Source organism: Pristis pectinata, chromosome 32 (assembly GCF_009764475.1).
Source record: "Pristis pectinata isolate sPriPec2 chromosome 32, sPriPec2.1.pri, whole genome shotgun sequence".
Taxonomy (NCBI): Eukaryota; Metazoa; Chordata; class Chondrichthyes; order Rhinopristiformes; family Pristidae; genus Pristis; species Pristis pectinata.
In genome coordinates, this window is record NC_067436.1 from 18,274,344 (window position 1) to 18,299,647 (window position 25,304).

General features: G+C 45.1%; 1 protein-coding gene across 1 annotated transcript in view; it reads right to left on the reverse strand.

The window, feature by feature from the left end:
* The window catches only part of tp53bp1 (tumor protein p53 binding protein, 1), a 69,473-nt gene extending 67,036 nt beyond the window's left edge, over window positions 1-2,437 (reverse strand). The window contains 1 exon segment of the mRNA XM_052042646.1: window positions 2,338-2,437. The gene's annotated coding sequence lies outside the window, so the exon portion shown is untranslated.
* Window positions 2,438-25,304: the final 22,867 nt, after the last annotated feature.

Genomic DNA, 25,304 nt, shown 5'->3' on the forward strand with positions numbered 1-25,304 from the left:
GTGAGCACAGACTTGATGGGCCAAATGGTCCCCTTCTAAGTCACAAGGAAGAATGATTAAGAGGGGACACATCTGCTCAGGTCCTGGGGCACAGTAAAAACATCATGAGATGCGGTACATTGACCAAATCTGGAACACACTGGCAGGGATTGTAGTAGAGGCAGTTTCAATGATACCATTCGAAAGGGACATGGTCAAGTACATGAGGTAAATGACCTGCTGGACTACTGGAAGTGGGACCATCTGGGTTGACCTTGGATGGAGCCAGTATGGACCAGATGGACCAACAGTGCTGTGACCTTTGTGATTCCACAATTCAATGCAAGATGGTCAGAACACGGACCAGAACAAAAAAAACAGTACATAACATTGCAAGGCTGTGGAATTTGTGTGGTTGAGGCATTAAGTTAATATTCAAGATTAAATTTAACTAATTGGGGTCCTAAAAGGGAACTGGATCAGTATTTGAAAGGAAATAAAAGTATTGCAGAACCATGCGAAGAGGGCAGGGGAGTGGGATTGGCTGTTTTGCTCTTGCATAGAGTTAGAATGGACTCAATGGGTATAATAGCCGATGTCCAATGTGTGAATCCTCTTCAACAGCAGAGCCTTGGGAGAGCCTGATATTTCAAAGACACTTCTGGATGGGCCTCCAGTTCCTCAACCTTCTTCCTCCACAGGGTCCCAGGAGAGTCCTGGGACAGGAACTACCAGCATTCTTGAACCAAGGATAACACTTGGGCCCAGTCTCAGCAGCTAGTCACTGCTGCGACTCAAGTGTCCCAGTAGTACAATAGATAAATGTAAACAATACCAAATCTATCAAAGATATTAGAGTCCAAAGTGGAAAAGGATGAACTCCACAAAAAATTGAAAACAATAGGAATTGGGCAACCTTTTCAGCTGGAAGTTTTACAGGGATCGGAAGATAAAAAATACAAAGTATTACAAAAAACTATTGTGCAAACCAACTGGACAAAATGAAAAGACAAACACAAGGTAACATCAATGCCCCCTGATTTGCTTACCACTCACCTATATTAGGGGTAATTTACAACAACCGATCAACCTGTGGAGGCAAGGGTATAGTTGACATTTCAGGTTGAGACCCTGCATCAGGAACCTAGTCAACCATCCCTTCGTCTCCACACATGCTGCCTGACCCACCAAATTCCTCCAGCAGTTCATTTTTTTCCCCCAGATTACAGCACCTGCAGTCTCTTGTGTCTCCATTGTGCAATCAATTAACCTCCCAACCTGCACATGTTTGGGATGAGGGAGAAAACTGGAGCACCCAGGGGGAATCCACACAGTTACAGAAACAATTTGCAAACTCCACCCACAGCATCGTAGGTCAGAATCGAACACCAGTCACTGGAGCTGTGAGGCATCAACACCATTTACTGAGGGAGATCACAGGGCCTTGCTACAAACATCAGATTATAGTATACATTAAACAGGCACTGGATACACAACTGGAGTGTGTGTGTGTGTGTGTATATATATCTCTACACACACACACACACACACACACACACACACACACACACACATATATATATAAATAATACGGACCAGTAATCTTTCCAAAGAACCTGCAGATGTTGGAAATCCCAAATGAAAACAAAATGCTGCAAATACTCAGCAGGTCAGGGAGCATCTGTGAAGAGAGATGCAGAGCTCACACTTCAGGTCATGACCTTACATCAGAACTGGCCTGATCAAAAGCAAAGAAATTGGCAGAAGGTAAAATAAGGTAAGACTGACAATGGCAAATTCACTGAGATGCAAGAGCAGAATTTCCACACAGTGAGCATTTGTGGGAAATAAGTGGCAGTAAATCAAAGAATAACAAACGCAAGACAGCATAGATTCTGCAGTCTGTGTGGCTGCAGACACCCAATCCCTGCCATGTGCAGATACACGGGACAGGCGCCAGACAGCCCATTTCTGCTGTGTTAAATACACAGAAGGAAGCCAGGACAGAAGTCAGACAGTCCACTGCTGATAGGTGCATGTACACAGTTCAGGCGCCAAGCAGTCCATTCCTGCTGTTAGAAACACAGGACAGACACCCGAGCCCCTATTTCCGTACAGGAACACCATATATTACAGAGAGGAGGCAGCCAGTTCTCATATTTACCACGTATTTGATGCCCAAGGTGTTTCACCGTTCCCTAATCCTGACCGGGCTTTCTTGCCTCCCCACAGCCGGTGGGATTTCTCCCGCTCCCGGACCCTGTGCACGTCACCATCTGCCGGGTGCAGGGTCACGGCTGCCCAGCCCGGATCGCCAGCCTCCCTGCAGCCGGGCCCGGGACTCCCCGCGGTCCGTACCTGTGGCCCGGCCGGGGATTCCCCGCTCGCAGCCCGGGATCGCGCGCGAGGATTCCCCGCTCCCCCAAATTGTTACACTCGAAGCGCACTGTATCCAAGCGGCCCGGCCCACCCTTCCCATTGGCCGGCTGGCAGGAACTGCGTCACTGATGGGCTGAAGCCTTCACCAATCACAAGGGCGATGGGGGAAAAGGCTGCAGGGAAAGTGTTGGGATGGCCCCTGCCTCTATTTACCCCAGGTCCTCTCTTCTGTCCCATCACCAACCCAACCCCACCCCTCTCACCCACCAAACCACACCCCTCCCCCCACCTCTCACCCCTACACCCACCCCTCCCCCACATCCACCATCCCTTCCCCCCACCCCTTCCCCCACCACTCCCCTCCTCCCACCACTCCCCTCCTCCACCCCTCCCCCACCCCAAACCCCTCTCTAACCCAATAACCTTCACCTGCTTACATCACTCCCTCCATTCATGTCTAATTCCCCCTGATCCTCCCCACACCCTCTCCCCTTTCCCACCCCTCCCTCACTAACCCTACCCTCATCCTCCCTCTTCCCCTTACCTTATCCTTTTTCCTCTCCTAACACCCTATCCTCATGACTCACTCTACCCCCCCTCCTGCCCTCAATCACTCTCCCTCTCATCTTCTTTCCCTCCCCTCCCCTTTTCCCTCACTCCAGTCCCTCTCTCCACCCCCAGTCACAGGGATAGTTGGTTCCTGGGTACCAGAGTTTTACCGTGACAGGTACATTGTTCAAGTAACCTTCCCTGTGAAGATATTCAACTGGGGGAGGAGGTTTACAACAAAACTCAATCGTAATCCTGCACTCAACTGACATCTTGCTAGGTAGGCTCTCCAGGCAGGGTTGGTTGAAGGGTGAGGTAAGTGGAGAGTGGGTGGGTGGGAAAGGGCACCTTTTGAGATGCAATGCTTTATTCTTTGGTGATTGGGCAGAAGCATTGTGATTACTTTCCCTGTGCTGTCGTCACTGAGCTCAGTTACACCATCCCTAGCTCTGTCCTGGCTGCAGCAGTAAGATGGCTTCACATCACTCCTGTGCTCTGCTGTTCTGCATCTGCATGTACTCTGAATCGGGTAAAAAAAACATCACAAACATTCTATGCCAATCACAACATTAATTACATCAATTTGTTTTTCCACTGAACGTCAGAGCCACAACTTTGTAAACGCTGTGGTCAGGCCCCTTGATCATTCCAAATTTTAATCTGCCCAACAACAACACCAGTGCCTTCAGCTCCAGGGACCCCTAGCTCTGGAATTATTTCCTAAACTTCTCTCTCACTCCCTTCCTTTAAAATGCCACCTCCTTAACCAATCTAGTGGGTCATTATCCACGTCATAAGCTTATGTGGACTGTCGTCAGTTTTGTCTCTGATAACACTCCAGTGAAGCACATGCGATGTTTTGTAGACCATGAGACATCGGAGCAGAATTAGGCCATTTGGCCCACTTAAACTGCTCCTTTTGCTGCAGTAAAGATGGAGATGTAGTCATGGGGTGACCAAAGGTGGGAACTAAATATTCCAGGGCATTTGACATTTAGTAAGAGAGACAAAAAGGACAAGAGATGGATTAATAAAGGAGGAGATTGAGGCAGTGGTGCAAAATGATCTTGGATTGAGAGGTCATGATGTAGAACTAGAATCATTTGGGGTCAAGAAATAGTTTAGTGTTAGAGCAGGAGTTATTTATAGGCTACCATTAGTAGCTGCAATATTGGGCATGGCATAAATGAGGAAATTTGAGATTTGTCTGAAAGGGGTCTGCTAGACTGCACAAACCAAATATGCTGTAATAAGATGGAAGATGAATTCATGGAACGTATACAAGATGATTTTCTACATGAATACATTGAGGCACCAACTAAGGAAAAGGCCATTTTGGACCTCATTCTGTGCAGTAAAAAAGGGTTAATTGATAATCTTATTATCAAAGGGTGTATGGGGAAGAGTGACCATAGGTAGAATTTAACACTGTTTGGAAGTGAGGTAGATCAATGCAAATCTGCATCTTCAGTCTAAACAAAGGCAACAATGAAGGTACGTGGGGAGAGTTGACTGTAACTGGGAGCATAATGGTAATTGGTTTATCATTGTCACATGTACCGAGATACAGTGTACAGGCAATGGTTAGTACTTAAAGAAATAATGTATAAGTTGCAAAACAAAAATCTTTAAAGACAGAAAAAGGCCGAAGGAAAAGTAATTCATCCACGGCTGGCAAAATAAGTTAAAGAAAGTATTAAATTAAAGGAATGGTATTTAAAGTTGGCAGAAAAATAGAAGTAGGCCTGAGGACTGGGACCATCTTAGAACTGAGCAAAGGAGGACCAAGAAAGGCAAAGTTGAGTATGAAAGTAGACTGGCAAGAAACATAAAAACAGACTGTAAGAACTTTTACAGGTACTGTACATACAAAGGAAAAAAACTAGTGAAGGCAAGTGTGGGTCCCTTACAGATAGAGACATGAGAATTGATAATGGGGAGTAAGGAAATGGCAGAGGAATTTACATGTCTTCATGGAAGACACACAAAATATATCAAATAAATGAGATAAGGAATGAGGAACTGAATGAACCAAGTATTAGTCAAAATATAGTACTAGAAAAGTTAGTGAACTTGAAACCTGATAATTCCCAAGGACCCGGTAATCTACATCCCAGAGTTTTCAAAGAGGTCACTTCAGAGATGGTGAACATTATCATCCTCTAAAATTCTTTTGATTCTGGAGTCTTCCTGTGGCCGGAGGGTAGCAAAACAACCCCACTATTTAAGAAAGGAGGGAGTGAGAAAACAAGGCTGACCTGTTACCCCAATGTAAATGGGAGGGAAATGTTGGAATTAATAATGAAGGGTAAAAAAATAATAGAACATCTTGAAAAGAATAGGATTGAGCGGAGTCAACAATGATTTATGAAAAGAAGATCATGTTTGACTAATCTGCTGGAGCTCTTTGAGGATGTGACTATTAGAATAGATGAGGGGAACCAGTGGATGGGGTGTATTTGAATTTTCAGAAGACTCACGATAAGGTTCCACACATTGAAGGTCAACGAAGGTCAGTGGTAATGCGCCAACATGGATTGAGTAGGGGTAATAAAGCAGAAACCAGATCATTGTTCTCAGGTTGGCAGGCTGTGACTGCTGGTGTAGGACACGTAACAGATCTCAGGTCCAGCTATTCACAATTGACGTCATCAATTTGGCAGAGGTGACCAAGTTCACTGAAGAAGCAGAACTATGTGGGGTTTTGAGTAGGAATCTGGAGTGGAACTGAACTGGAGTGACCCCAATATTCTTGTGGGCAGGTTTTGCTAGAACTGTTGGGGAGGGTTTAAACTAGTTTGGCAGGGGGATGGGAACCAGAGTGATAGGTCAGAGGTTGGTGCATTTAGTGTACAAGTAGATGCAAAGTGTAGAAAGACTGTGAGGAAGATAGACAGTTGAAAGGGCAAAATTGCAGTCAGTTGGATGGGCTGAGGTGTGTCTAATGTGAGAAGTATCAGGAACAAGGGTGATGAACAGAGCGTGGGTCAGTACGTGGAACTATGACGTGTAGCCATTACAGAGACTTGGCGGTCGCAAGGGCAGGAATGGCTGCTGGATATTCCAGGGTTTAGATGTTTCAAAAGGGACAGGGATGTAGGTAGAAGTGGTGGGGGAGTGGCTTTGCTGATCAGGGACAGTACCTCAGTTGTAGAAAGGGAGGATGTCCTGGAGGGATTGTCTACTGAGTCAGTGTGGGTGGAAGTCAGAAACAGGAAGGGAGCAATCACTCTATTGGGAGTATTTTACAGACACCCCCCCCCCCCCACTCCCAATAGCAGCAGAGACACTGAGGAGCAGATTGGGAGGCTGATTTTGGAGAGGTGCAAAACTAACAGGGTTGTTGTCATGGGTGATTTCAACTTCCCTAATATTGATTGGCACCTCCTTAGTGTAAAGGGGATAGATAGGGCAGAGTTTGTTAGGTGTGTCCAGCAAGGATTCCTGACACAGTATGTGGACAGGCCGACTAGAGGAGAGGCCATACTGGACCTGGGACTAGGCAATGACCCTGATCAGGTTTCCCATCTCTTGGTGGGAGAGCATTTTGGAGATAGTGACCATAACTTCTTGACCTTTACCATAGCCTTGGAGAAGGATAGGAGCAAATGATATGGGAAAGTATTTAACTGGGGGAGGAGGAATTATGATGCTATTAGGCAGGAACTTGGGAGTGTAAATTGGGAACAGATGTTCTTGGGGAAGTGCACAGTGGAAATGTGGAGGTTGTTTAGGGAGTACTTGCATGGTCTTCTGGTTAGGTTTGTCCCATTGAGGCAGGGTAAGGATGGCAGAGTGAAGGAACTGTGGTTAACAAGAGATGTAGAACATCTTGTCAAGAGGAGGAAAGAGGCTTACCTGAGGTTTAGAAAACATGGATCAGACAGGGCTCTGGAGAGTTACAAGGTAGCCAGGAAGGAGTTTAAGAATGGACTTAGGAGAGCTAGAAGGGGGCATGAGAAGTCCTTGGTGAATAGGATCAAGGAAAACCCCAAGGCGTTCTACACGTATGTGAAAAACAGGAGGATGACTAGAGTGAGGGTAGGACCAATAAGGGATAAAAGAGGAAAAGTGTGCCTGGAGTCGGAAGAGGCAGGGGAGGTCCTTAATGAATACTTTGCTTCAGTATTCACCAGAGAGAGAGACCTTGACATTTGTGAGGATGGTGTACAACAGACTGATATGCTAGGGCATGTCAATGTGAGGAAAGAGGATGTGCTGGAAATTTTGAAAAACATTAGGATAGATAAGTCACTGGGGCTGGACGGGATATATCCAAGGTTATTACGGGAAGCGAGGGAAGAGATTGCTGCGCCTTTGGCGATGATCTTTGCGTCCTCACTGGCCACAGGAATAGTGCCAGATAATTTGAGGGTGGCAAATGCTGTTCCTTTGTTCAAGAAAGGGACAACCCTGGGATTTACAGACCAGTGAGTCTTACTTCAGTGGTGGGCAAATTACTGGAGAAGATTCTTAGAAACATGATTTATGGGCATTTGGAGAAGCATAGGCTGATTAGGGACAGTCAGCATGGCTTTGTGAGGGGCAGGTCGTGCCTCACGAGCCTGATTGAATTCTTTGAGGATGTGACAAAGCACATTGATGAAGGTAGAGCAGTGGATGTGTTGTACATGGATTTTAGTAAGGTGTTTGATAAGGTTCCTCATGGCAGGCTCATTCAGAAAGTCAGGAGGCATGGGATCCAGGGAAACTTGGCTGTGTGGATTCAGAATTGGCTCGCTCATAGAAGATAGATGGTGGTGGTAGATGGAGCGTATTCTGCCTGGAGGTTGGTGACCAGTGGTGATCCGCAGGGATCTGGTCTGGGAGCCCTGCTCTTTGTGATTTTTATAAATGGCTTGGATGAGGTTGTGGAAGGGTGGGTTAGTACGTTTGCTGATGATACAAAAGTTGGTGGTGTTGTGGATAGTGTAGAAGGTTGCTGTAGATTATAACAGGATATTGATAGAATGCAAACCTGGGCTGAGAAGTGGCAGATGGAGTTCAACCTGGAAAAGTGTGAAGTGATACCCTTCAGGAGATTGAATTTGAAGACAGAATATAAGGTTAATAGCAGGATTCTTAGCAGTGTGGAGGAACAGAGGGATCTTGGGGTCCACGTCCATAGATTCCTCAAGGTGTCCGCGCAGGTCGATAGGGTTATTAAGAAGGCGTATGGAGTATTGGCCTTCATTAGTCAGGGTGTTGAGTTCCAGCCGCAAGATAATGTTGCAGCTTGGAGTATTGTGTTCCGTTCTGGTCACCTCATTATAAGAAGGATGTGGAAGCTTTAGAGAGGGTGCAGAGGAGATTTACCAGGATGCTGCCTGGATTGGAGAGCATGTCTTATGAGGATAGGTTGAGTAAGCTAGGGCTTTTCTCTTTGGAGAGAAGGAGGATGAGAGGTGACTTAATAGAGATGTACAAGATGATAAGAGGCATAGATTCAGTGGACAGTCAGAGACTTTTTCCCAGGGCGACAATGACTAACACGAGGGGGCATAATTTTAAGGTGACTGGAGGAAGATATAAGGGGGATGTCAGGGGCAAGTTTTTTTTACACAGAGAGTGGTGGGTGCTTGGAACGCACTGCCGGCAGAGGTTCTGGGGGCAGATACATTCGGGACATTTAAGAGACTCTTAGATAGACACATGAATGATAGAGAAATGGGCTACGCGGGAGGGAAGGTTTAGATAGATCTCAGAGCAGGATAAAATGTCGGCACAACATTGTGGGCTGAAGGGCCTGTACTGTAATGTTCTATGTTCTGTGAGGAAGGATATAATGAGGCTTCAGGGGATAATGGACAAGCTGAGGGAGTGGGGAGTACATGACAGGTGGAATATAACATGGAGACATGAGATCATCCACCTTGGTGCACTGTTAAATGGTGAGAGGTTGGAAGGTGCTGATGTTCAAAGGAACCTTGGTGTGCTCGTACACAAGCCAACATGAAGGTACAGCAAGTGATTAGGTGGCAAATGGTATGAGCAAGCAAGCAAGATAGTTTTATTGCCACTGTTGAGGCTCTCCCCTCCCCGGAGTACTGTGTACGGTATTGGTGCCTCTATCCAAGAAAGGATGTACTTGTCCCGGAGGAGGTGCAGTGACCATTCACCAGATTGGTTCCAAGGGTGGCAGTTTGGTCAATGTGGAGAGAGTTTGTGTAAACTGAGACTGTATTCTCGACAGACTAGAAGAACGTATAACATTCTTATAGGGGGTGGAAGCAGGGAGGATGTTTTCCCTGGCTGAGGAGCCTAGGACCAGGGGAGTCTCAGGATGAGTAGGACCTTTAGGACTGAGCTGAGCAGTGATTTCTTCACTCGGGGTGGAGAACCTTTGGAATTCTGTCCCCCAGAGGCTGTGATGTTCTTTCAAAGCAAAGGCTGATACATTTCTGGACATGAAGGGAATTAAGGGATATGGGGACAGTGCAGGAAATGGCACTGAGGGAGCAGATCAGCCACGATCATGATGAATGGTAGATCAGACTTGAGGGGCCCAATGTCCTCCCCCTGCTCCTAGTTCTTTTTCTCGTTAATAGTAACTATCCACAGGGCATCCCAATAGTATAAACTAAAACGTGATGCAGACCCTCATCTAATGATATCGGTACAGGTCATCAAAAGCTTAGTCAGAGAGATTGGTTCAAGGAAGCAAGTAAACTGGAGAGATGGAGAGGTTTAGTGAAGGAATCTCAGCCCATGTAGCTGAATCCAACTGAGAGACTGTATATAAACAGACTATCAATGGCTTCAGAGCTTGTGAGTTGAAAAGGTGAATGATCTACAGTTGCTGGTGCCTGCTGATGTGCAGTGACCTCTGCCGGCTGTAACTTCTGCGGGCAGTACATGTGTGTCTGTCAAGCAAAGATTGGACCAGGCTCAACTATGCTTCCCTCTACAGTCAAAAACCCAGCCGACTACACTGGGGTCCACCCAGCAAAACATTAAATAGATCTGAAGAAGAGGTTTAAACTCTGCAGAAGGAAAATAACTTACATAATAGAATCAATGAATGATAAATCTCTACAGAGACCAACTTGACCCATCATGGGTATTCTGGTACTTCGGTACAATTGTCCATTGGTCCCATCTCTGTCCCTTTCTCACACTTTTGAAGTATTTCCCTTCAAATTTATCTTTGAATCCAATCTATGGTCCTTTTTCATTGGGCAGGGTGGGGTTGCAAGGTGGAATTTAGGAGCTGAAGTCACAATTTTATCCTAACCTCCTCATGTTGTGTAAAATCAGGCTTTGCTTGTTTGGAATCAACAGCAATTTTTAACATCTGCAATTATCAATTTAACAGAGTTGTTACCACCCTGATATATCGCTTGCCTCACCTTCACTGTCAAACATCCTGCACTTCACACAGCTGGTCATTATGTTCTACTGACAATGCAGGCACAAAAAGATATTCCACTTACAGCCCAATTGCTTTGGAAGGAGTTTCTGTCACCTCTCATTGGATTTTTTTTAATGAAGTCACGTACGGTAGAGCAATGTCAGAGTCAACGGGACTGAAGGATACATTTCACCCAGACACGAAGCAGTGGCACAGCTAGTAGAGCACCTGCCTCCCAGTTCCAGTGACTCCAGGTTCAGTCCTGATCTCCGGTGCCGTCCGTATGGAGTTTGCAGCCTCTCCCTGTAAGCGTGTGGGTTTCCCCCGGCTGCTCCGATTTTCTCACACATCGCAAAGACGTGCAGCTCGGTAGGTTAATTGGCTGCTGTAAATTGCCCCAGATAGTGTAGGTGGGTGGTAGAATCCAGGCGGAGTTGCTGGGAATTTGGGAAGGATAAAGCAGGATTGTGCAAATGGGTGTGGAAGATTGGCATGGACTCAGTGAGCGAAGGACATTTTTCCGTGATGGATGACTATGTCCCTATGACACAGACACTTGCAACTTTACAGCACGCCACATCCAAGTGCCCCAAACTCTCCAGATAGTCAATTGGTCTTGGAAGATGGTGACTATTGCAAATGCAACAGGTTTGCAGCAACAATTGCATCATACCCAGTGAACTTCTTTGATTAAAAGTGGCCAGGAGAAATGAATGTTGTTGATCTTTGAAGTCTGCTGAACAGGCAGCTCAGCACCTCACTGTTCCTGGGGAGGTATGAAATCTAGGGCTCATCTGCACTCTCAGATGGATGTAAAAGATACCCTTGCTGTGAGTTCAAGGAGGAACAAGGAAGTTACCCCAGGTGTCTTGGCCCTATATCCGTCGACATCATTAGAAACCAGACTCTTGTTACCAAACTGGAGTCTGTGGGAGCTTGCTATGCATGAACTGGCAGCTGTGCTCCCTGCAGAACAACATTGATTGCCTGCAAAAGGATTTCATTGGCTGTAGAGCAAATTGAAATGCCTTGCAAGTAAAAAATCCAGGTACATATTTTCTCACCGCTGACAGTGTAGTACTCCCTCAGCTGAAGTCCAGTTGTGGGCTCGAGGCTTTCTGACCAAGGAAGTGTCATTTCAGATGAACGCAAGCCTCACTTGTAATGTCGCCATTCACCCATGCTGTGACTTTCAGGAGTGACTCTCCACAGTCCTGGAGCTTGGAGCCTTCCTTAGGAGACTGCAGATGCTGGAATCTGGAGCAACAAACAATCTGCTGGAGGGACTCAGCGGGTCGAGCAGCATCTGTAGGGAGAAAGGAATTGTTGACGTTTTGGGTCGACAATTCCCTTCTCTCCACAGATGCTGCTCGACCAACTGAGTCCCTCCAGCAGATTGTTCTTCCTTAAGGGGACTCTGGCACAATGTTCCTCCAGCTGGATTCAAGCCTGAAATATACTGCTCCATATTTGCTTGCTCAATTTCATTAGAAGACAAGGGAAGGTGAATGGATTCTAGTTCCCTCCTATAAGGCAGAAGGTTAACTCAGCTTCCACAGGCCAAGTATTAAACTAGATCATCTAAAATGTACGGTGGGTCCAGTGTTTCAGCTCTCTTTCTCTTTCCACAGACATGTGGCCAATCTTCACTGATCAGTTCCCAGCTGAGGTGCAGCACAGGCTCAAGGTTTGATGCATCACGGGTACAGACTCACAAGCCTCATGCCACAGATGAGGCTTTCCAGCATTCCTGATTGACCATCAGATAAGGCACCGTGGCTTCCACTGAGGTTAGTGACACCGGTAACCTGACAGCACACACCTTGAACACTTGGCCACTAGTAGAATCTCTGTATGGTCTGCTGCCTGCTTTAGCCGTGGTCTCAGCTGCCTCTTGGACTCTCGTACAACACGGAAACAGCTCCTTCAGCCCGCCATGTCCACACCAATCATTGCACCCATCTTTATTAATCCCACTCACCCACATTACGTCCATAGTCTCTGTGCCTTGGCAATTAAAGTACTTGTCTATATGCTTAAATGCTGTGAGAGTCTCTGCCTCCACCACCTCTTCAGGCTGTGCATTGCAGACACCAAACATCCTCTGTATGAAAAAAAATCCCCCTAGGATCCTGTCTAAGCCTTCTACCTCTCACCTTAAACCTATGCACCGGTCATGGGAATAAAATTGCGATCTACCCCTTTCATCAGTCAAATAATATTATCCCTTAAAAACAGTAAAATAAGATATACTTTGGTATGTAAATTGTGGGATGATTCTTAAGTCATGTGGTGCTACTGTTCATCTACAATGCAAATGTATGTTTCCTTCTCTAAACCAACAACATCGCTTTGGAAACTTTGCTCCTCTTTCCCAGTTCTCTTGATTTTGATTCAGTGTTGAATTTTGTTTGGTAACACACCTGCAAAGCACCATAGGATATTTTGCCTTGTTAAAGTCACTGTGTTGTTGGTGTCTGGCTGTGTAGTTACCCACAGAGCCAGATAAGGAGGTCCTGTTCTCCTGTACTTATCCAGTCAAGTACTAAAACATGATTTCACTTGCATAAACATCAAAGTAAAAATATTTTTCTTTATTGTAATGAATACTCCCAGTGTTCAACATGACAGAGGAATTGCAGATTTCAACTGCACCGCTCATTAAAAATTCTGTTGGAACTGCAATACATTTGGGATATTATTACAGTGGAGAGGTTGAACCCCCTCAGACTGGTCACAATGACATTGTCATCCACTCCTGCCCAGAAGCCACAGCTCTCCTACTTTCTCAGTGACTGTGGGTTACATTTAATGTACAGACAACATAGAAACAAAGGCTGGATTTCTGGGGCAACACAATCCGCTGGAGGAACTCGGTGGGTTGAGCAGCATCTGTTGGGGGGGGGGGGCGAAGGAATTGTTGACATTTTGGGTGAAAAACCCTGTACCCAAAACATTGACTGTTCCTCCCCCCCCCCCCACCCCCACAGATGCTGCTTGACCCACCAAGTTTCTCCAGCAGATTGTTTGTGGCCCATATACCAGCATCTGCAGTCTCTTGAGGCTGGATTTCTGGGTTGTTTTGATTCTTGGGGATGATGAGGGCAGAGGGGAAAGGGGAAGGGATAGTGATTACACTAAGTCTCAGCACCCTGGATTAGAGAGGTGCCTCAGACTGCCCTCTGAGTCACTGCCACAAACTCTGAAAGGGACTTGTATTTCTAAAGCACCACTTACATCCCTCTGAGGACGTCACAAAATACCTTGTATCCAATAAAGCTTGGTGACTGGTCTAAAAGAATAATTATCATGGGGAGATCCTGCAGTGTTTCTTAACTCTTGGGGGCAGTGCACATTATAATTGGAAAACAGGTTTATTGTCACTGACACATGTCGTGAAATTTGTTGTTTTGCAGTAGTAGTACAGTGCAAGAAATAGAAATTACTATAAGTTACAAAATAAATAGTGCAAAAGAGGAATAATGAAGTAGTGTTCATGGACGGTTCAGAAATGTGATGGCGGAGGGGAAGAAGCTGTTCCTGAATCATTGAGTGTGGGTCTTCAGGCTCCTGTACCTCCTCCCCAATGGTAGCAACACAAAGAGGTCATGTCTCAGATGGTGAGGGTCCTTAATGATCTACAGCGTTACTGGTTCAGTTACTGGAGTAGCAGGTAGAATTCTAGACCACTGGTCCAGAGACATGAGTTCAAATCCCACCATGACAGGATGGGGAATCTAAACTCAATTAAATGTGAGATTAAAAACAGTTCATCTCAACAACGGTGACCACGAACCTACTGGACCTCAGTAAAAACAGGTTCATCTGGTTCACTGATGCCTTTCAGAAGGGGCCTGACTGGTTGCATCACTGTCTGGTATGGCAGTTTGAATGCACAGGAACTTAAGAAGCTGCAGAGAGCAGTGGACTCAGCCCAACACATCACGGGCACATCCCTCCCCACCATCGATAGTATCTACAGGAGCTGCTGCCTCAGGAAGGCAGCATCTATCAGCAAAGATCCCCACCATCTGGGCCATGCCATCTTCTTGCAGGTGCCATCAGGCAGGAGGTACAGAAGCCTGAAGTCCCACACCACCAGGTTCAAGAACAGCTACTTCCCTTCAACCATTTGGTTCTTGAACCAACCTGCACAACCCTAATCACTACCTCAGTATAGCAACACTATGACCACTTTGCACTACAGTGGACTTTTTTTTGTTCTAATTGTGTTCTTTCTTGTATAATTTTGTGTAAGTTATGTTTAATTTATGTTTTTCTTGTGAATGTTGTGTCTCTGATCCTATGTGCCCGTGAAGCTGCAGCAAATAAGTTTTCCATTTGCAATTGTGCATACATGGACTTGTGCATATGACAATAAACTCAATTTGACTTGAGATCTGCTGTTTTTACCCAGTCTGGCCTGTGTGTGACTCCAACCCCGCCAACATTAATTATTTCCTCTGTTCTGGGGCAATTAGCAATGGATAGTAACGGCCAAGGCCATGGACATGCTGTGAACAAAGGAATCGAATCAAAATTACAGGCACAGTACAATTTGCGAGCATCTCAATGACAGCTTATGAATCCTCCTGTTGCACCAGGACCCCCCAAGAGCTTTACAGCCAATGAAGTCCTTCTTGACGTGTACTTACTGTTGTAATGTAACAGATAATGACCAGTTACTCTGTTCCTTAGTAATGCTGAGTGAGGGATGAATATTGGCTTAGGCACCCAGGAGTATGACCTTTCTTCTACTGGCCCTGAGGTCTCAAAGTTCCATCCGGGAGAGCCGACAGGGACCTCATTTTGATGTGTCATCTGAAAGGTGACACCTCTGACTGTGCAGCACTCCATCAGTAATGCATTGGAGGAGCCAGCCTAAGTTTTTTGTGCTCGAATTTCTGGAGTGAGACTTGAGCCCACAATCCTCTGACAAGAGTCCTACCATAACTGACGTCTTAGGAGAAGAGCTTGGGGCCCAGGGTGTTTGAAGCTTGACTCCCAAAGTCAAATAGCTCATGGTTAGGGACCAAAAGGCTGCTGGTGCCTTTGGAACTAAATCCTAGCATGAATCAGCACTTTGACAAGATGGAGGCAGAAAAGGCACAGTCCGAGCCTGTGATCATAATTACTTCACCACAATCTGCTGGATGTTTTAAGTGTCCACATATGTAGAGTTAAAGGGTAGATTCCCCTCTTTATCCAAGTCTACCTTGTATGCCCCCTTTAAATTTCAACCCATATTCACAGTAGGATAAATTCTCAGACAGCTCTCCCCATGCATGTCCCACTGAACTAACACTGAAAGACGATCCGATGGTCTTCAGGCATCACTGTCATCCAAGGTGGGTCAGAAACCCTTGCCAGGAATCGATTTGTACCCTCCCTCCATTTGTCCAGTGACAGGTACTCAACTGATCATTAAACAGTGCAGCTCATGGTGGGTGGGTAGACACAGGCTGGAAACAAATTGATTGTGATCAATGATGTGTGTTATTTAAACACACTGATTACCCACATAGATGTGTTACATACAATCTGCATTGCCCCAGTATTCACTTATAAAATTTGTAGCCGCTTCCCCAAAAGGCAAAGCCTTCTCCATTAGAATTCATTGTCATTGTAATTCCAATGGAACATCAACAGACACTGATTTTAAAAACCTTAGTCATTCGCTTTGCTGTATTTAAGCTGCGTTTTTTAACACCGTACATCTGCCCGGTACATTACATTTCCAGATGCGTATTTTTCAACATCCCCTTTAACTGCAAAAAAAATTGCACTCAATGTAATTGTAGGGTGATTTATGCAACATCACACTAAACCCTGCGTTACGTTTTAATTCCCTATTTTAGATATAAAATGTGCAAAGTCTATTTACATAAGCACGTAAATTGCAAAAAGGCGGCGAATGAAGAATGCAAAATAAAATTATTGCGATGAAGGCATTGCGCAGCCAGAAACGGCGTCTTTTTAACATATAATTCTTAACGACGTTTTAATGATTCACATCTTCTTTTAATTATTGACATTAAGTAATGCCGATAAAACCCCCTTTTAAAACATGCAATGCAAAAGAAAAGCGTTATTTTTTTCAGCTAAGATGCATGCATAAAGCGAAAGGGATGTAAATGCAGTTTTTTGTTTACCTGTTTGATGTGAAGCAGGGTGATTGAAAATCAGATGAAATTCGCTGCAGTGTTCCCGACTCATAGCCTGTCCTGACAGCGCCTCGCCACGGCGGGCGCTGTAGGACAAACTCCCAGGACATCCAATATGGGTGTGGAGCCGACATTTCTGTATTAAATGGAAAGGTAAACTCAGTATAGAAGTTGCATTTTAACATGTAATAAACATTTACAGCTACGTGTCCTCGCCTCACTTTATATAGCACTTCTATATTACTTGCACTGATGTCGTTATGTTTATTTTGTTGTTTTAACTTGTGTATAATTTATGTTAATTCAAGTTTATGTTAACTTATGTTTGTAATGTGCTGTGCTGCTGCTGCAAAAGCTAATTTTCCTAACATTTATACCTTGGGTACGTATGACTATGACAATAAACTTGAACTAGTACCTTAAATATAATGCATCAGAGGATCAGATGGATCTTGGGGTCCGAGTCCGTAGGACGCTCAAGCAGCTGCACAGGTTGACTCTGTGGTTAAGAAGGCATACGGTGTATTGTCCTTCATCAATCGGGGAATTGAATTTAGGAGCTGAGAGGTAATGTTGCAGCTATATAGGACCCTGGTCAGACCCCACTTGGAGTACTGTGCTCAGTTCTGGTCGCCTCACTACAGGAAGGATGTGGAAGCCATAGAAAGGGTGCAGAGGAGATTTACAAGGAATTTGCCTGGATTGGGGAGCATGCCTTATGAAAACCGGTTGAGGGAACTCGGCCTTTTCTCCTTAGAACGACGGAGGATGACGGGTGACCTGATAGACGTGTATAAGATGATGAGAGGCATTGATCGTGTGGACAGTCAGGGGCTTTTTCCCAGGGCTGAAATGGTTGCCACAAGAGGACACAGGTTTAAGGTGCTGGGGAGTAGGTACAGGGGAGATGTTAGGGGTAAGTTATTTACTCAGAAAGTGGTGAGTGAGTGGAATGGGCTGCCGGCAACGTTGGTGGAGGCGGATACAATAGGGTCTTTTAAGAAACTTTTGGATAGGTACATGGAGCTTAGAAAAATAGAGGGCTATGGGTAAGCCTAGTAATTTCTATGGTAGGGACATGTTCGGCACAACTTTGTGGGCCAAAGGGCCTGTATGTGCTGTAGATTTTCTATGTTTCTATGTATCACCAACTAGAGGGCCTAGGTACAAGGTGAGAGGGGAGAGAGTTAATAGGGACCTGAGGGGCAACTTTTTCACCCAAAGGGTAGTCAGTATATGGAATGAGCTGCCAGAGGAAGTGGTCCAGGCAGGTACATTAACAACATTTGAAAGGAACTTGGACAGGTACATGGAAAGGAAAGGTTTAGAGGGATATGGGCCAAATGCGGGCATATGGGACCAGCTTAGATGGGCATCTTGGTCGGCATGGACTGTTTCTGTGCTGTGTGACTCTATGACTGCGAAGATGGCACTGAGCCTTTCAGGAAATAGAGAAGGGGACCAAAATCTTGGTGGAGGAGGAAGATTTTCAGGAGCAAACCTGGAGGAGGGCTGAGGCTGTTGCTATTGGTGGATTCACCTCGGGGCCAGTGTAACGGTGTGAGAGGAGTATAGTGACATAGGAGAGCTGTAGGACTGATTAAATGCAGATGTAGGAAATCTGTGATAAAAACAGAAAATGCTGGAAACACTCAGCAGGTCAGGCAGCATCTGTGGAGAGAGAAACAGTTAATCCGATCTGATGAAGGGTCCTGACCCTGAAACATTAACTGTTTCTCTTTCCACTGAGGCTGCCTGACCTTTGAATGTTCCAGGCACTTTCTGTTTCTGCTGGTATTGGTTTATTATTGTCTTGTGTACCGAGATACAGTGAAAAACTCTTGTTTCTGGTATCGTAGGGCTGATTAGGTGGTTGCAGAGGCAGGAAGGGGCAAAGGGTCTGAGAACAAGGGTGAGAATTGGTTGTTGCTCAATCAAGAGCCGGTAAGCATAGGGTTTTGGGGTGATTGGAGGTCAGGACAGAGGCAACTGAGGAAGACCCTCAAGTTTAGTGAGGGAGGCTGGCTTTGGGAGGTTTTACTCAGAAGATGCGGGGGTCTGAAGCTCATCCAGCATTTATCATGCACTGAGGGCAGTGAAGAATCCATCACATTGCTGCCAGTCTGGAGTCACATATACACCAAACTGGGTCAGGGTAGCAACACACAAAGTGCTGGAGGAACTCAGTGGGTCAGACAGCATCTATGGAAGGAAATGGACAGTCAGCGTTTTGGACCAGGACACTTCATCTGGACTGAAAGACAGAGGGCAGCTGATTACCTTCCCTGAAAGTCACGCATGAACCCATCAGTTTATAATAACATCCAAGTAAATCTATGGTTATCATCATTGTTATCAGTTTTGTTTTATATCAGAGATTTATTTAGTTACTTGCCAGGTTGGGATTGGAATTCCTGTTCTCCAGACAAATGTCAAGGACTTCAGAAACTAGTTCAGGAACTTAAAACATTATTCTACCATATCCTCCGTGTTTGAGTAGAGTCATAGAGTCATACAGCAGAGAAACAACTGGTCCATGCTGACCAAGATGCCCATCTAAGCCAGTCCCATATGCCTGCATTTGACCCATATCCCTCTAAACCTTTCCAATCTGTGTACCTGTCCAACTGTCTTTTAAAAGTTGATATTTTACCTGCCTCAACCACTTCTTCTGGCAGCTCATTACTGACCATGATTTGGGGTGAAATAGTTTCCCCTCAGGTTCCTATTAAATCATTCCCCTCTCACTTTAAACCTATGCCCTTTAGTTCTTGATTCCCCAACCCTGGGCAAAAAGACTGAGTGCATTCACCCTCTCTATATCCCTAATGATTTTATACACCTCTATAAGATCACCCCTCAGTCTCCTCCGCTCCAAGGAACGAAGTCCCAGCCTGTCCAACCTCTCCTTATAATCCTGGCAACAGTCTTGCAAGAGTAGCTAACTCTTGTAATAATAAAGCTGTGGATGGGGGTTTCAGCAAAGGATGAGCTGAGCATTTACAGAGTTGGACAGTGTTTTGGAGATGGAGATAGTCAGTGAAGGCCATGATGTATGGTTCGAAGCTCAGCACAAGGACAACTAAGACGCCAAGGTTGCAAACAGCCTGGTTCAGTTTCAGACGGTTGCTGGAGAGAGTGAGCAAGGAAGAGAGTTTTTGACAGGGACCAAAACCTTTGGTTTTCTCAATGTTAAATCAGAGGTGGTTCCTGCTCTTCCTGAATTGAATGGCGGACAAGTTGCTTGACAATTCAGGAAGATTGTTGGTTGTAGGTGGAGGTGAACTGGAACAGAGAGTGTAAACCGAAGCTGTGTCTTCAGGTGATAGTCAGGTAAAGATAATATAATGCTGGTATATATGGGAAATGTGTAACATCCATTAAAATAACCTTGCTTTCACAGCCACTGGACATTCCAAAGTAATTTGCGGTCAATTAAGTAATCCTGGAGTGCAGCCACTGTTGTTTTGCAGACAATGTGTCACAGGATTTGCCTTTGTAAATGGCAACTGTTCCCACCATCAGCAATGCAATAGGCCAGATAATCCACTTTGGGTATATTACCTTAATATTGATTTTCCAGATTGCACAGTGGTAGGCTTCTACACAATGGGCTGGATCGTACAATTCACAGAAAATCAAAACAATTGCAGATGCAGGGAATCTGAAATAACGGAAAATTCTGTAAGCACTCAGCAGGTAAAGCAGCATATGTGGAGAGAGAAACAGAGTTAACTGAATATCCCTTTGTCCATACATCAACCTAAGTACAGTTCTGAACACAGTACAGCAAGAAACTGCAGAGGGTTGTGAACACAGCCCAGCACATCACGGAAACCAGCCTCCCCTCCATGGACTCTGTCTATACTTCTCGCTGCCTTGGTAAAGCAGCCAGCATAATCAAAGACCCCACCCACCCTGGACATTCTCTCTTCTGCCCCTCCCATTGGGCAGAAGATACAAAAGCCTGAAAGTACTATCACCAGGCTCAAGGACAGCTTCTATCCCGCTGTTATAAGACTATTGAATGGTTCCCTAGTACGATAAAATGGACTCTTGACCTCACAATCTACCTCGTTATGACCTTGTACCTTATTGTCTACCTGAACTGCACTTTCTCTGCAGCTGTTACACTTTATTCTGCATTCTGTTATTGTTTTACCCTGTACTGCCTCAATGCACAGTTGTAATGAATAGATCTATATGAACGATTTGCAAGACAAGTGTTTCGCTGTACCTCAGTACATGTGACAACAATAATAAACCGATTCCAACCTCCTGAAACATAAAACGAACTTGTTTTCTCTTTCCTGGTTCTGACAAAGAGTCTTTGATCTGAAACATTAATTCTGTTTCTCTCTCCACAGATGCTGCCTGGCCTGCTGAGTGTTTCCAGCATTTGCTTTTTTTAGTTTTGTTCAACTCTATTATTCTTGAGGTTTTCTGCACACTCCCCCCCCCCCCAACCCCTGTTGGCCATTCCAGGGTCTTTTGCCTTCCTCTTGCCCCTCTCGGAGTTTCCAAGGATTTATTGTTCTTTGAAGAAGTAACATGCTGTTCATTAAGAGGAACGAGTGGATGAGTCGAGCTTAGGTTTGCAGAAGGAATTTGAAATGGGATTGCATCAAAGATTATTACAGAAGATAAAACATGGTTTAAAAGTATAATATTTTAGTGTGGATAGAAGATTCACTGGGTAACGGGTACAGGGAGTAGGCAGATGAGGGACTCTTTGGAATTGGTTTATTGTCTTGCATACCATTCATACAGATCAGTTTATTACACAGTGCATTGAGGTAGTACAAGGGAAAACAATACAGAATGCAGAGTAAAGTGTAACAGCGGCAGAGAAAGTGCAGTGCAGGTGGACAACGAGGTACAAGGTCATAATGAGGTAGATTGTGAGATCAAGAGTCACCTTATCATACTAGGGAACCATTCAATAGTCTTATAACAGCGGGATAGAAGCTGTCCTTGAGCCTGGTGATAGTACTTTCAGGCTTTTGTATCTTCTGCCCGATGGGAGAAGGGAGAAGAGAGCATGTCCGAGATGGGTGGGGTCTTTGAATATGCTGGCTGCTTTATCGAGGTAGCGAGTAGTATTAGGCGGAGCTGTAGTCAATAAACAATAGTCTAACATTGGTGTCTTTCTGGTTGGTAAGATGTGAAGATTGATGTGCCACAGGAATCTGTATTGAAGCCACAAATTGTTGCCCCATAAGTAGTTTAGATGAAAGAACAAAGGTATGGCTATTAAATTTACTGACACAAAGACAGGTGGGAAAGGAAGTTGTACTGAAGAGGTATGGAGGTTACAAAGGGATATAGATAGATGAAGTGAATGGGCAAAGATCTGTCAAATGGAGTGTTATGTAGAAAAATGTGACATTGAACATTTTGGCATTGAAACCAAAAAGAACAGCTCATTTTCCAAATGGAGAGAGGTTGCTGAGCTCTGAGATACAGAGGCCTCAGAGTGTCCCAGTGCATGATTCACAAAAGGCTGGTATGCAGGTACAGTGAGTAGTTAGGAAATCTAATGGAATATTACTGTTATTGTGAGGAGGCTTGAAAACAAAAGTTGGAAGGTTGGGGTTTAGTTACACAAGGCACTGGTGAGACCACATCTGGAGCACTGTGTACAGTGTTAGTCCCCTGGTTCAAGGAAGGATGTAAATGCATTGGAAGCAATTTGGAGAAGGTTTACTAGACTGATACCTGGCGTGGAGGAGTTGCCTAGTGAAGGCAGGTTAGACAGGCTCGGCTTGTATTTTCAGATGTATAGGAGAGATAGGCACATGAATATGCAGAGATGACTTGATTGAAACATATAGGTCATGAGCGGTCTTGATAGGGTGGATGTAGAGAGGATGTTTACTCGTGTGAGAATCCATGTAAGACGGAGATCAGGTGAACTTTTTTCTGTCAGATGGTGGTGAATCTTTTGGAACTCTTTCCTTAAAGGAGGGTGAAATCAGAATCTTGAGTATTTTTATGGCTGAGGCATGCGTATAGTTGACAGGCAAGGAGTTGAAAGGTTACCGTTGGTAGGCAGGAAGGCTGAATCAGGGTTATAATAAATCAGCCATAATTTTATCAAGGAGCTAAGTGACTGCTGCTGCTAGTTTTATGATCGTATGTACTGCCTCCATCTCGGCCACTCCTGGGGCTCGGTATTTGCCCCCCCCCCCCCCAATCTGAGACCTCAGACATCTGTTCCTTCAGCAACCGAACCACATTGAGTTTTCCAATTTTAGGTAATCCTCCCATCCTGTGTTTTTTCCTCCCCCCTTCTGATGGTCCTCCCATTTTTGTCCCCTTTCCCACCCCTCCAGCCCCCCATCACCCATCTGTGTCTCCTTCCCCCTCCTGTTCCATCCACCCACCTCACCCACAGGCTCCCCGCCCCCCACCTGGTTCTGGTTCCATTTGCCATACACCTCTCCCCTAATAGTTCCCATTATCACCTCCCTTATCCATCAGAGTCCAGCACTGGTAACCCTGATAATCTTCCTCCAGCAGCTGCCTCCAACCACCTCCCCTCCCCCTACCTCACGCCACCTGCCTCTCCTTTTGTTTTCATTGTTCTTTTCTTTGTCTGTCACCACCTATTGTTCACCTCTCACCGTCTCCCTACTCCATCCCGGCTTGTCCTGCCCTACACACCTCCTCAGTCGACCAATCACCTCCAGCCCTAATCTCACCACTTCCCCCTCCTCTTTATACTGGCTACCTCCCCTCTCCAATCTCAATCCTGATTCAGGGCTTTGACCCGAAACGTCGACAATTCCTTTCCTTCCACAGATGCTTTTGACCCGATGAGTTCCTCCAGCAGATTGTTTGTTGCTCCGAATTCCAGCATCTGCAGTGTCTTGTGGATGGATTTCTGGGTTGACTTGATTGTTGGGGATGGTGGGGGGAGAGGGGAAAGGGGGAGGGAATAGTGACACTTGATTGGAGCATTGAACTGTAGTGCACCAAAGGATGTTTATTGCAAAAAGAAAATGATAATTACTGAAATCACCAATTTAATGGCATGATTGAAATATTTTTAAAGGAAATATAAAATATATTTACGACGTCCCCAAAGGAAAATACTACTGACTTTTTCAAATTGCTGCAGTTAATAAAAGTAGCTATTATTTTTATGTAAGTTTGTCTGTCTTGTCCATAACTCATCAACATTTTTGAAGCTCCTCCCTCCATTTAGGTAGCACCTTCTTTAGTGATGAACCATACATTTAGGCTCTGGACAACCCTGATCTCCCTCATCCACCTGAAAGGCAGGTGGCTCATCCTATGACTCCCCCAGTCCCTTGTTTTCCCTCTCCCCTTCCAGCAGTCAGAGGTAGGATAGTATAGTGGTTAAGTTATTGGACTAGTGACCAACATTCTGGAACATTGATCCAGAGACATGAGTTCAAATCCTACTCTGCCAGCTGTGGAATTTAAATTTTAAATTTAAAACAAATATTTCAATAACTATGAAATTTAAACAAAAATGTCCTGTCTCAGAAATGTAGTCAATTAACAATTGATTGTCACAAAAATAAATTTATATCACTAATGTCCTTCAGGGAAGGAAATTTGCTGTCCTCCTACAGTCTGGCCTGTCTGTGACTCCAGACCCACAGATGTGCTTGTCCTTTAAGTGCCTCTCCGGTTCAGAGCCAATAAGATCGAAAATCAGCCCTGATGCAGGGTGTTGATCTGAAATGTCAACAATTCCTTTCCTCCACAGACACTGCTTGACCCGCTGAGTTCCTCCAACAGATTGTTTGTTGCTCCAGATTCCAGCATCTGCAGTCTCTGGTGTCTCCAGGGGCAATAAGAGATGGACAATAAATGTTTCAAGTGCTACTCACATTAAGAGTCAGAATCAGGTTTATTATCACTGACGTATGTCGTGAAATTTGTTCTTTTGCGGCAGCAGTACAGTGCAAGACATAAAAATTACTATAATTTACAAAAATAAATAAATAGTGCAAAAGAGGAATCGTGAGGTAGTGTTCATGGACCGTTCAGAAATCTGATGGCAGAGGGGAAGAAGCTGTTCCTAAAACATTGAGTGTGGGTCTTCAGGCTCCTGTACCTCCTCCCCGATGGTAGTAATGAGAAGAGGGCATGTCCCGGATGGTAAGGGTCCTTAGTGATGGATGCTGCCTTCTTGAGGCACCGTCTCTTGAAGATGTCCTTGATGGTGGGGAGACCTGGCTTATAAATACTAATTCACATTAGTATAAAGAATAAATAAACCATTAATTAACCCTCCATTAAATGCCACAGCCAGTAGAGCCTCACAGTTCTGGCAACCCTGGTTTAATCCTGACCTTTGGTGCTGTCTCTGTGGATTCTGCACATTCTCCTTATGACCGCATGGGTTTCCCCCGGGTGCTCCAGTTTCCTCCCACATCCCAAAAAAACATGCAGGATGGAAGGTTAATTAGCCACTGTAAGTAGTCCCTGGTGTGTAGGTGAGTGGTAGAATCTGAGGGTGGAGGAGTTGATGGGATGTGGGGGGAATAAAATGGGATTAGTATGAATGGGTGCTTGGTGGTCAGCGTGGATTGAGTTGGCCGAAGGGCCAGTTTTCTTATCTTCTCTGGGCTGTAAAGGCTTTGTAATATAAAACATATGATAGTAAGTGACAAAGAGATGCTTATCAGTTGTGTACTATGCCAAGGCAGAAGTCTGTAGCCTCCACAAGATCAACAGCTGAGCAGCAACTGAACTGCAATGCTACAGCACGCAAAATTGGTGGTCATCACCCTTGCCTTTAGGTCGGAAGGCTGCATTTGTCCAACTGCAGAGAAATAAAATTCCTTTATTTCTCTATGACCCTACCTCAGCACAGAGTTTGGCATTTGAGAGGAAAGAAGGGT